Consider the following 12,874-nt stretch of genomic DNA (forward strand, 5'->3'; position numbering starts at 1 on the left):
CCTCCTCCCCCCCCCCCCTCACCCCACACACCATTCACTAGCTGGGACATGGGGGAAGTCAGGAGTGAGGGTCCGGCAGCTCCCCCCTGTCTGTGAAGCCAGCCTCTCACTAGTAATGCAGGGAGGGAGCTGTCTCAGACTTCACCATCCTCCCCCCCCCTCACCCACACACCATTCACTAGCTGGGACATGGGGGAAGTCAGGAGTGAGGGTCAGGCAGCTCCCCCCTGTCTGTGAAGCCAGCCTCTCACTAGTAATGCAGGGAGGGAGCTGTCTCAGACTTCACCATCCTCCTCCCCCCCCCCCTCACCCACACACCATTCACTAGCTGGGACATGGGGGAAGTCAGGAGTGAGGGTCCGGCAGCTCCCCCCTGTCTGTGAAGCCAGCCTCTCACTAGTAATGCAGGGAGGGAGCTGTCTCAGACTTCACCATCCTCCCCCCCCCCCTCACCCACACACCATTCACTAGCTGGGACATGGGGGAAGTCAGGAGTGAGGGTCAGGCAGCTCCCCCCTGTCTGTGAAGCCAGCCTCTCACTAGTAATGCAGGGAGGGAGCTGTCTCAGACTTCACCATCCTCCCCCCCCCCTCACCCACACACCATTCACTAGCTGGGACATGGGGGAAGTCAGGAGTGAGGGTCAGGCAGCTCCCCCCTGTCTGTGAAGCCAGCCTCTCACTAGTAATGCAGGGAGGGAGCTGTCTCAGACTTCACCATCCTCCCCCCCCCCTCACCCACACACCATTCACTAGCTGGGACATGGGGGAAGTCAGGAGTGAGGGTCAGGCAGCTCCCCCCTGTCTGTGAAGCCAGCCTCTCACTAGTAATGCAGGGAGGGAGCTGTCTCAGACTTCACCATCCTCCCCCCCCCCCCCCCTCACCCACACACCATTCACTAGCTGGGACATGGGGGAAGTCAGGAGTGAGGGTCAGGCAGCTCCCCCCTGTCTGTGAAGCCAGGCTCTCACTAGTAATGCAGGGAGGGAGCTGTCTCAGACTTCACCATCCTCCCCCCCCCCCTCACCCACACACCATTCACTAGCTGGGACATGGGGGAAGTCAGGAGTGAGGGTCAGGCAGCTCCCCCCTGTCTGTGAAGCCAGCCTCTCACTAGTAATGCAGGGAGGGAGCTGTCTCAGACTTCACCATCCTCCCCCCCCCCCACCTCACCCACACACCATTCACTAGCTGGGACATGGGGGAAGTCAGGAGTGAGGGTCAGGCAGCTCCCCCCTGTCTGTGAAGCCAGCCTCTCACTAGTAATGCAGGGAGGGAGCTGTCTCAGACTTCACCATCCTCCCCCCCCCTCACCCACACACCATTCACTAGCTGGGACATGGGGGAAGTCAGGAGTGAGGGTCAGGCAGCTCCCCCCTGTCTGTGAAGCCAGCCTCTCACTAGTAATGCAGGGAGGGAGCTGTCTCAGACTTCACCATCCTCCCCCCCCCCCCCTCACCCACACGCCATTCACTAGCTGGGACATGGGGGAAGTCAGGAGTGAGGGTCAGGCAGCTCCCCCCCTGTCTGTGAAGCCAGCCTCTCACTAGTAATGCAGGGAGGGAGCTGTCTCAGACTGGTATCAGGGTTAGGGCACTGTGTGCAGGAAGATCACAACACCCCTGGTGCCAGGGTTAGGGCACTGTGTGCAGGAAAATCACTTAAAATCTACACTTACCAACAATCAATTACATATATTTGAACTGTGTACAGTTCCAGCCAGGACCACCTTTCTAAAATGCACAGTGATTGGCAAATTCAACATGCACTAGCATTTCAGGTGCCTGCTAACAAAAATAATAAACAAACAAGTTCTAGTCACGTGAGTGCTGATCATTACATTACTTTTTTTTGTCAAGCTTCCAACTGTTTCCATTTCACATCCCCCCCAACCATTACCTCAGTGTTAGCCTTGGTAACATCAATAGATAAGAGCACAGCCAGCCAATAGGAATACATATTCATTCCTAAGTGACCTTTACTGACCTGGGAAGTGTGAAGACTTTGTTTCATTTTCTGTTGGTGTTCGTTAGTTTCCAGTTCCATTTCCCATCCCCCCAACCATCACCTCAGTGGTAACCTTGGTAACATCAATAGATAAGAGGGCAGCCAGCCAATAGGAATACATATTCATTCCTAACTGACCTTCAGTGACCTGGAAAGTGTTTATTTGTATCATTTTCAGTTAGTGCGCACTAAATCGAGTTAGTGCGCACTAACTGGGAGTTAGTGCGCACTAACTCCCGTTAGTGCGCACTAACACGATTTAACGATTTTTAACGATAAATCGTTAGAATTTCTATTGTATCGTGTTCTATAACGATTTAAGACGATATTAACATTATCGGACGATAATTTTAATCGTTGAAAAACGATTCACATCCCTAGTTTTCACCATTCTACAAAAAATTATCTTAATCTTGGTTAGGGGACTTCTGGTAATATCACTCTCAGTGCTGCTTGTGCTTGCCCTAAGTGCCTGTAGAGGAAAAAGCTTTTCTCATCTTCTCATGTTCTTGCCATGTCTGTCCTCTGATGCCAGTGACTTGATGGAATCTTAAACAGATCACTAGTGGCAATGCCTATCGCTAAGAGTTTTTAGTATTATAATACACCTCACACACAAATGATACTGCAGGCACTGTGCTTCTTCACTAGGGGGTAGATTCTAAAAAATAGCGCGATCGCGTACTTTTGTTCGCGCACCAGGCGCAAACAAAAGTACGCTGGATTTTATAAGATACGTGCGTAGCTGCGCGTATCTTATAAAATCCGGGATCGGCGCGCGCAAGGCTGCCGATTTTGGGCAGCCTGCGCGCGCCGAGTGAGTTTATGGGTCGAGGGCTTGCAACTCATATTTTAAACCCACAAATTATGCACGCATATGTACACACACGTGCACAACAGAATGACGATAAAAAGTGGTGGATTAGGAATGGGTCTGGGGCATTCCAGGGTGGGGCCAACATTTACACATATGAATCCTGATTTTAAAACCAGTGATTGCAGCATGCATCGAGCTGTTACCTGCACAAATTAACTTTTGTGCTTGTTCAGGTATAAGTCTGTAAAAAGCTCATTATGGCCAAAAACAGACTGGGTGAGGGGTCTGGATAAACTGGAGGCAATGCAGACTGAAGAACCTGAGCGGTCTTGATGACCTAGAGATAGACTGGGTAATCCAGTGGCATAGCCATTGGTGGGCCTGGGAGGGCCATGGCCCACCCACTTTGGGCTCAGGCTCACCCAACCAGGACTGTATGACACTGGAGCTGCAAGGCAGTTGTGGGATCCCATCCCTGCGAAGGCGGGCTGGAGCTGCAAGGCCATCGTGGGATCAAATCCCAGTGATGGCGAAGAGGAGGGCTGGAGCTGCAAGGCCATCGCTGGATCCCACCCCTGCAACAGCAAGGCTGTCACAGGATCCCATCTCCGTGACGGCGAAGAAGAAAGCCAGAACAGCAAGGCCATCACAGAATCCCATCCCTGCGTCAGCGAAGAAGAAGTACGGAGCAGCAAGGACATTTCGGGATCCCATCCCTGCATCAACAAAAATAGAAGTTTGGCTGTGTCTAATGAAAAGGTCCTGTGTGTTTCGGGGAGGGGGAGAATGAGAGCTTGAATGTGTGTATGTGGGTGAGAATGGGAGCCTTTATGTGTGTGTGTGGATTAGATTGGGAGCCTGGGTGTGTGTTTCTGTGGGTGAGAATGGGAGCCTGAGTGTGTGTGTGGATTAGAATGGGAGCCTGTGTGTGTGTGTGTATGTGTGTGTGTGTGTGCTTGTGGATAAGCATGGGAGTCTGGGGGTGTGTGCGTATATGAGTGAGACTGGGAGCCTGAGTGTGTATCTGTCTGGGTGAGAATGGGAGCCTGGGTGTGTGTTTATGTGTGTTTAAAAAAGGATTGGATAAGTTCTTGGAGGAGAAGTCCATTACCTGCTATTAGGTTCACTTAGAGAATAGCCACTGCCATTAGCAATGGTTACATGGAATAGACTTAGTTTTTGGGTACTTGCCAGGTTCTTATGGCCTGGATTGGCCACTGTTGGAAACAGGATGCTGGGCTTGATGGACCCTTGGTCTGACCTAGTATGGCATTTTCTTATGTTCTTATGTTCTTATGTTCTTATAAGAATGGGAACCAGGGTGTGCATCTGTGTGTGTGAGAATGGGAGCTGGGAAGTGAGAGTGAGAACTTGTGCTTGTGTTTGTGGTAGAGCATATACGAGTGAGAGCTTGTGTGTATGTATGTATATGGTAGAGTATTTTAGAGTGAGAGCTTGTGTGTATGAGGGAATCTGTGAGAGAAAGCATGAGCCTCTGTGTTTGTGTGTGTGTGTGTGTGTGTATGAGGGTGGCAGGGAAGAATAAAATAGGAGAAGAAACAAAATGAGAAGAGAGACCCTAAAAAGGAATTAGGAAATGACCACAAGGGAAAAGTGAGAAAAAAGAGACTGAGACCAACTGATTAGAAAAATACAAAGATCAGACAACAAAGATAAAAAAAAAATATTTGAGATTTTTGCAATTGGAATATGCCATCTTTGGGATGGTGCATTTCTTATATTTTTATATTTTGCTCTTTCTTCAGTATTTCACTGTTCAGAGTCTAGTTTCTCAAGCTTTTTATTTTGGTTTTGTCTGCATGTTTCTGTTTTTAATTTGTAGTCTCTTATTTCTATATTAGGTAAAAGTCAGTCCCTGTTTTGCCCGAGTGGGTGTGATTGAAGTGCAGTATTTCTCCTAGCATGTAGTTTCTCTGTAGTAGTCCAGCTTGTTCTGTTATTCCAGTAGGTGATGTCTTATTGTTCTAGGGCCTGGTGTAATATATGCATTGCTGCTTTTTCATAAGGTTACTGTAATTTGAGTCCTAAGAGTGAGTGTTGTGACTATAGTATGGCAAGGTTCTAAATGTCTCTTTTTTGCAGGAGTTTGTGTTACTTCACAAAATGCTTAGCAATATTTTTTGCTGAGGTGACACCATAATTTGAATTTTCTTTTCATGTTGGTTGTAATGTGAATTGTGAGAGAGGCGAGGTGCTGGTGGTGGTTTAGGGTTTAGGGGCCAGTTTGTCATGCAGAGTGAGTCGTACGAACAGCACAGTACACCTCGGTGAAGATTTGACTTCATTGGAAGTGAGGAAAGTCTCACAAAGATGAAATTTCTACTATGTTCTCTCACCCTAGCTTGTTGGACTCTATAACAGGGTACCATCAAGCTAGGGCGAAATAAAGTACAAAATTTCATGGTACATCTCACTCTGCATGATAAACTGGCTCCTAAACCTTAAACCATCACCAACAGCTCACCTCGAGCTATTAGATGACCCTCCTATTGACATATAAATAGTTGCATACTGTGAAGTCCTCCCCCAAAGGCTCTCTCTCTTGCTCTCTCTCCCTCTCCCCTGCCCAAAAATGGCCAAAATGCAATTCTAAAAATTTATTGCGAATAGCGTTATGGACATTTTGGTCATATTGTACAGCTTAATGCCAGAAAAAAGTGTGATATTGCCCCTCATTTTCACAATTCCCACCCAAACTCCTCCCTAATCCCACCCCTTCCTGAAATTTGCATCTGTGCTATGCGATACTAATATTATCACATGTGTTATGTTGAAAATAAGTCTGGATGTAACTGATTTACTGGCTCAATTTGCTCTGCCAAAGTGTTACTAGTGCATTTAGTTAAACAAGAAACTGCCTAAAATACTCAGGGGAGCTATTGCCAGCCTTATGAATTGTCTTTTTTATTTATTTATTTAAAAAAATTTTGTATACCACCTTTACAAAAAATAGTATTTGATCAAAATGGTTTACAGGAAAACAAACACAATTGTAAAAATAAATAATATAAGAAATTAAAATACAATAAAATAATGAACCATAAATAACATTAAGTATCATACACAAACAAAACAACATAAATGCCATAATTCAGCCACAAATTCGTAATGAAATATAAATTAAGAGGAAAAAGGAGGGGAGGGGGAATGGAGGGAAGGGAACTAGGAAGGGAAAAAACTGTCAAATTGTAACAGAGAGTATGAGTCCAGTCAGTGCTGCATTTATTCTTTTATCAAGTATTGAAATGCTTTTTGAAATAGATGGGTTTTTAGTGCTTTCTTGAAATCTTGTGTATGTGATATAAGGTGGATAGAATCAGGTAAAGAATTCCAAAGGAACGGAGCTGCCACAGAAAAAGCTCTTTTGCAAGTTAACTCTAGCCTTTCAGTTTGAGCAGACGGTAGATATAGCAAATTTTTTGTAAGAGATATGAGATGTCTTACCGGTTTGTAAATCCCAAGAGTTGTGCATAGCCATGTGGATGCTGGGTTATGAATTAGAGAATGAATAATTGAAAGAATTTTATAAAATATTCTAAATTTTACAGGGAGCCAATGAAATGAATAAAGAATGGGGGAAATATGGTCTCTAAGGGACGCACCAGAGAGAACACGAGCAGCTGAGTTTTGGACCAATTGTAATGGATGAATTGTCTTATACGTGTTCCTAGTTTCCTACTGCCAATGGAAGTTTTCAAGGACCCAGCTTCTAGAAATGCAATGGTAAGCCATCTGCTTTCAAGATACCTATAGCTTAGTTCCTTTATATAAAGTATTAAACTGTTAAGCTTATTTGGATCCCATTTCAATGAGAGGTGCTGCGTAAATCCAAGTTATTCATATTTTCCTCAAAACTCTTCTGATATTTATTACACAACACATCTTGAGTTATCAATTATTCTTCATTTAATTTAAAAATCAAGCAAATATTTATGATATAATTTTAGTAAAAGCAGGAGTATGTCTGTTGTTGTCACCAATTAAGCCAAATAAAATTGCACACATATTAGCCAGAACAGTTCTTGCGCCTGTTTCAATGTGTAGTATTCTGTATGTTTTCTCCATGCCTGCATCATCCATCTGCTTTTTAAAGACAGTTAACTCCCAGAATTTGTTTAGTAACCCTACAAAATTAAATTACCTTCTCTATAATTTAATAAAATTTTTCATGAAAAGTTATTACTAACACAGAAAACAGACGTTGCATTCTTTTTTATGGCCATTTTTTCACCTAAACCCATGCTTTAGAGTTGTGTTTGATGATAATGACATTTAATTTCAGGAATGGTGGGCTTCCTAACACTGAGAAACCCTCATTCCAGTAATCCATGATCTGGTAACATTCCAGTTTCTGCTTTCATAAACTAGTTTCTGTTCATACAGAAAGGATTCTTCATGCAGCGTCCCTCCTGTCTATTCCTAGCTACTTTAAGAATTTGAAATGTACATACTTCTCTTTTACTGTAAATGCATTGCAGATAAGCCATAACATCTAACTTTATCACTATCTCTTTGGTGTGATGTATTCCTGCAAAAGTGAATTTATAGGTATTTCTTTTCTTGATATCCCTTGGGATTTTGGACAGGCCACTTCATCATGTTCCCCCAATCCATGTTACCAGTCACCTTTCTTCTTCTCCTTCCCCATGCATCCCTCCCCATGATATTCCTCCTTGACCTTTGCTTACCCAGTGACAACTGTCAAGATATCCATCCCCATCATTGTTAGTCCTGCACACTCCCCTCTTTGGGATCATTATATGTTCCACGCTAGTGGTATATGGAAGACCATCTGCTCCAGGAGGAAAGAGTTGCAGAAGGAGGGTTACCAGTGTTGGTAAAGAAGGGGGAGGAAGGAAGAGTGAGGATTAGCATCACCAGAAGGGGTTGTCAAGGAAGAGTGAATGTGGGCGGCTTGCTAGAGGCAGAGGTCGGCTGCTCCTATTTACCTTTGATTCCTTCTGGCCGTTGTGCTGTTTCTTCTTGCCCAAACGTGTTACAGTCATGGATCCCTAGGCCGAGGGGGAGTTGGCAACACCTGTGGGGAGGGGCCCCACAGGTCCCCGCCATCAGCTGGCGAGGCCAAGGAGAGCCTGAGACCCCGCTGAGGCATCACTACTACCAGCCCTCGTTCCCCGCAAGTTGAGCCCTTGGGTACCGGGGCCGGCTGGGCTTACGTGGGGTCTCAAGTGCGGTGCATCTCATGGTCCTGGTGGAAGCATGGGTCAGGGTCAGGCGGTAAATCTCGTAGTCCGTGGTCCAAGCGTGGGTCAGGGCAGGCAGCGAATAGCGTAGTCCGGGGTCCTAGCAAGGGTCAAGGGTCCAACGGGTCAGGAACTCAGAAACTGGAACAGGATCCTTCAAGAACAGGAGCAGGAACCAGGAAGCCAAGACACAATGTTATATCTCTATTCTTACAAAACTATACTTTTTGGATCGCCCCGCAAAAAGAAAACATCGCCGATCGTTTGTCTCGGTGTCCACTCCTGCTGGGACCCTCGACTGGATAGGTCGCACTCCCAATTAAATACCTCACAGTAAGATTTAAAAAAAAAAAATTATATATATATATTTTTCTTTTAAATATTTTAAAATATAAATAAATCATTACGTCACCCCGTTGCCAGGCTTCCTTATCGGGATTGCCGTTTAACCTTCCAACCCCCCCTTCCCGCGGGCTGCTGTTTTTCCATACCTTTCTGGCCCTTGCTGCCAACGGCACATGAGAGACCGCATCCTGGGTTTATTTGCCTTCGTTTTTCGGGGGGAGGGTTCACGGATGCCCTAGAAGGGCGGGTACCGGTGGCAGGCCCTTGCTCCTCGCCGGCACGGTAGAGCCTCGGGGGAGGGGTACCGAGCAGACGGGAGACGTGGCGGCGCTAGGGGCGAAAACGAAGCGTGCCTCATGCAATGGCCGGTGCGGCTGGGGAGGCGCGGCACCATTTGGGGGTATGCGCACGGTGGAGTCTCGGCGGAGTGGGACCAAGCGGACAGGAGACGCGGCGGCGCTTGGGGGAAAACGACATGTGTCTCATGCAATGGCCGGTATAGCCGGGGAGGCGCGGCGCCGTTTGGGGGTATGCGCACGGTGGAGTCTCGGGGGAGTGGGACTGAGCGGCTGGGAGATGCTGTGGTTCTCGGGGGGAAACGGAGTGTGCCTCATGCAATGGCCGGTGCAGCCGGGGAGGCGCGGCGCCTTTCAGGGGTATTTGGACCTAATAATCAAAATATATATATATATTTTTTTTCATATTGTTGCCTCTTCGTCTCTCCTATCCTGAGAGACTGGGAGACATGAAGGTGCCACACAAGAAATGGGAAAGATTACCAAAAAAAAAAAAAAATTTGAAAGAGGGTTGGGGAGGAGAGGGGAGGTATCTTTACTGAGTTTCCTTGGGGGAGAACCACGGCTACCTGGCCTCACAGAGCTTTGAAACTGGGGTTAATATCCTCGCCCCACCTATCTGTACGCAACGTCATTTCCGGGAAGGGGGGCCTGGGGGGGGGGGGGGAACAGCACTGAATTTAGATATATATAAAAAAAAAAATTCAATAAATAAATTAACAATTTTATATATATTTGCTTTATTTTCATGTTTTCTAATCCCTTAACTCCTTTCCAGACACAGGTTGCCTCCCAGTGACAGTGCAGCCTAGTGGTTAGAGCTGCAATTCATAACCAGGGAGACACAGGTTCAACTCCTACTGGAACTATTAAACAAAAAACTAATATATATTATCCTGTTTTTCTACCTATCATTTTATTATTCTTAATAACCTCCCAATTTTCCTACTTTAGCAGGATTAGCAGGATTTGTGTCCGTATCACCTATTTAGAATGGCTCCAAGAAGAACCGGATGAAAAACTACTGACAGCCACCATAGAGGGATGCCAGAAAAAATTAATATCGTTGTCACGGACCCTTCACCCTTGCCTGATGGCTCGCCGGTCAAATTAAGAAGTCCGATTGTCACGAGGAGTTCTGGAAGAAGCCAGGCCAGAGGGAGAAGCAGAGGACAAATCCACCCAGCCAAAGGAACTACTCGTTTCGCGGCACAAGAATACATCAACGATACATCACAGCCCACGAATGATAATCCTCCACCCTCGCCCCTCATGGTTTCAGATACAGCTCTATCCCCTTCTATCACGACCGACATGGGACTTCCGATCCCTTCACACCACGGATCTCCGGACACCATTCGGCTTCCCTATGATAACATTCCCGGCTCAGGTGTTTATATTGCCGATCCGGTGCCAGCAGTACCTGACCATAGATGGGACACATCCACGCATTACTACAGAGATAGACGCTTTTCCCCTAACCATGATGGAGAAGCACCACGGGATCCATCGACGTATCATAACAGAGATAGCCTTTTTTCCTTTAACCATGAGGGAGATGTTCTGTGGGATCCATCGAAGCATCACAACAGAGATAGAATTTTTTCCCTTAACTGCGAGATAGATGCAACCGCAGGACCTCCCCGCTCCAACACCATCCCGTACGCACAGACAGATCGGGACCCAGAAGACATATGGGAAGGGACCCATATTCGCCCGTACCACCGAGGCAATTGCCTCGGTGGTACGGGCAATTGCCAAAAAAGCCCACTTACTATGAACACGAGAGCGAATTTACACGGCGCCCTTCCCTGTTTCCAGACAGTTACGTCAGGGACTCACCTTACAACCGTTCCTCGCCAGCAGAAGCTTTGCACCTAACAACACACGGCAATACCATTTCCTCACATCACAACCGAGGCGACGGCGAAAGGCCTTCCAACAGCTCTCAAGCTGAAAACCGCTCACATCTGCCGGATACTGGTGAGTGCGGGTTGCAAGGGCAGCAACAGGCATCTGGTGAGTGTGGGTTGCATAGGCAAGATCAGGAGGCACCGCAAGATGTTGTAGTAAATAAAAAGTCAAAACGCAGGTCCAAGCGCAAGTGCAGACATAGTTCCTGTTTCAGTAGCTCTACCTCTTCATCCACCTCCGGATCCTCTAGTGACAGCGATAGGCTAATACATGGTAACAACCCGGACAAAGATTCCAGAGGTCCACCAGCTTTAACCACTCTGTCGGAACTCTGGGAAATCGTGCCCAAAAGATTACAAAAGAAAATCAAACAGCGCAAATACATTGACATATTCTTCATACTTCATGGGAGGTGCAAACCCGAAGAACGGAAGAAGCAAAGAGCCGGATCGGCAATCTTAGGCAAAGAGGTCAAAATACCAAAGACTATTATCAACTGGATCATGGCTTTCATGCACATGACCAGTGTGGTAGGACATCGAGATCACACTCAATATGGTCCCATGTTGAGTTACGCTGTCAACATTCTGCATGCTTATCAACAGCATGACGGTTGGGCTTGGCTCAATTATGATGAGCAATTCAGGGACAAGATGGAGGAGAATAGATTTATGACTTGGGGCACCCAAGATGTAAACTTATGGATCAATCACATGACCAGAAAATCCATGGATCATGCAACAAGAGCAAGGTTTACAAGGCGAGCATCGCGAGGACGGTATCATCAATGACAAACACAAGGACAAGATAATACATGTTGGAGATTCAACAATACAGTCTGTACCTTCCCTGACTGCAAATTTAAACACATCTGCACCGGATGTGCTGCACCTCACCCTTTCACCAAATGTCCTAAGAAACAGGCTTCGGGGCGTAAACCAAATGTTACCGCCAAGGCCACCCTTTGACAAAGCACCCTCACCAATACGGCTGCAGGCAATGCTACCATGGTTGGATGTATATCCAAACCAGAGAAAGGCACAAAAGATAGCCCAGGGTTTTCAGCACGGTTTCATTATCCCCTTCCAAGGTAACATCGAACAATTGCACACCGGCAACGCACGCTCCACAACCACGCACAAGGAGATAGTGCAATCCAAGTTAGAAGAGGAGATTACACATGGAAGAATTGCCGGTCCCTTCAGTGAACAACCTTTTCCACACATGTTCCTATCCCCACTGGTGGTTATTCTGAAAAAGGAACAAGGAAAATATCGCCTGATACAGAATCTATCTTTCCTACGTGGCCATTCAGTGAACGATCACTTGCCACAAGCTGAATGTTCCGTGCAATATGCTTCCTTCGATTCTGCAGTTGCGTTGGTGCGCACTTGTGGATATGGTGCCCTAATGGCTAAGGCGGACATCGAATCCGCTTTCAGGTTACTGCCAGTCCACCCGGACAGTTTTCCTTTACTAGGTTTCACATTCAACCACTTCTACTACTTTGACAAGTGTATGCCCATGGGCTGTTCCGTCTCATGTGCCTACTTTGAATTATTTAGCTCATTCCTACATTGGGTTACCGAACAAAGAACGGCCTCATGCAACATTATTCATTACCTGGACGACTTTCTATTCGTTGGGCCTAACCATTCCAACTCCTGCTACAACCTCTTAGCTGAATTTAGGACCATTTCTCAGGAATTTGGTGTTCCACTATCTCCCACCAAAACAGAAGTCCCTGCAAATATTATCTCCTTCCTAGGAATCAAAATCGATTCTCACCAGATAATTGCCAAGCTGCCAGTGGACAAAGTTGACAAGCTACGGAACATTATCCAACAAGTTTCCACTGCTAGAAAGATTACACTATGAGTTGCACAATCCATTCTCGGCTCCCTTAACTTTGCTTGCCGCGTTATCCCGATGGGGAGAGCGTTCATGAGGAGACTCACAGCGGCTACAGTGGGTGTTCGACGACCGCATCATTTTATACGAGTGTCGGCTGATATCCGCGCTGATTTCCATATATGGAGCTCCTTCCTTAACAAATTAAGGAAATTTGTTTGATTGCGTAAATATTCTTGCCCCTTTTTCTTTCTTCTTCCTCTTCTCCCAGTTGTAAACTTCCTTGTTCATTGTAACTACTATTTCTGCACCAGTTAGTAGCTTGAGTTCTCTGTTCAATGCACGAATTGTTCCATGTAAACCAACTTGATGCATCCTTTGGGCGTGAAAGCCAGTATAGAAAATAATAAAATAAATAA

This window comes from Rhinatrema bivittatum, chromosome 2 (assembly GCF_901001135.1).
Source record: "Rhinatrema bivittatum chromosome 2, aRhiBiv1.1, whole genome shotgun sequence".
Taxonomy (NCBI): Eukaryota; Metazoa; Chordata; class Amphibia; order Gymnophiona; family Rhinatrematidae; genus Rhinatrema; species Rhinatrema bivittatum.